We start from the raw sequence: 1104 nt of genomic DNA on the forward strand, positions 1-1104 counted from the left end.
ATATATACATGTATGTGTGTGTATATGTTTGTGTGCCTGTGTTTGTCCCCCCGACATCGCTTGACAACCGATGCTGGTGTATTTACGTCTCCGTAACTTAGCGGTTCGGCAAAAGAAACCAATAGAATAAGTACTAGGCTTACAAAGAATAAGTCCTGGGGTCGATTTGATTCGACTAAAAGGCGGTGCTCCAGCATGGCCACAGTCAAATGACTGAAACAAGTAAAAGAGTAAAAAAGTAAAGAGTTAAAAACTGATGATGTCGTCATTCCATCAACGTATGGACGCTGGCTGCTCTCGTTCATACTTTACGTTTAGATTTCTGTAATTTTGAATTTTTATCACTTCTTATTTTGAAATAGACAAAGACAGACTTACTGTCGAAATATCGTTCAACCAATAAAATATCTTACAACCGAATCGCGCTCTTCGTCTTCACTGTTTACCTTCGTGAAGAGTTACGTCAATCCTTTTAAAAATATTATTATTATTATTATTATTATTATTATTATTATTATTAGTAGTAGTAGTAGTAGTAGTTGTCAAAATTTAAAAAAGAGTGCCATTGTTATCTAGTGAACGATACTTCGAAATCTTGTGTGTCTTCAACAGTTTAAAAAAATAATTGACAAAATTATTTTTTCAAGCTGTTGAAGATACACAAGATGTCGAAATATCGTTCACTAGATGACAATGGCACTCTTCTTTTAATTTCGACTCTATATCTTCTGGATAAGTTACCTCAATCCTTTATATTATTATTATTATTGTTCAGTAGTTTTATTTTTATAACGTGCTTTCACTTCACTACCGAGCGCAGCTCTGTGCGCCTTGGGTATGTGCTGTGGTTTGCTGTGGTGCTCTTATGTTTACTGTATTGAAAGTGTTTTGCATAGAATGTGTGCAGTACCCAGTAGTGCAATTTTCTGTATGTTATATATATTTGTAAGTCCTGGTGTTTTTGTTATGTATTTGTCTGAATATTTTTTTATCATACCTAAGGCACCTACTATGATAGGAATTGTTTCTGTTTTTAGATTCCACATTCGAGTTACCTCTATTTCCAGGTCTTTGTATTTTGAAAGTTTTTCCATTTCTTTTTTC

Source organism: Octopus bimaculoides, chromosome 28 (assembly GCF_001194135.2).
Source record: "Octopus bimaculoides isolate UCB-OBI-ISO-001 chromosome 28, ASM119413v2, whole genome shotgun sequence".
Taxonomy (NCBI): domain Eukaryota; kingdom Metazoa; phylum Mollusca; class Cephalopoda; order Octopoda; family Octopodidae; genus Octopus; species Octopus bimaculoides.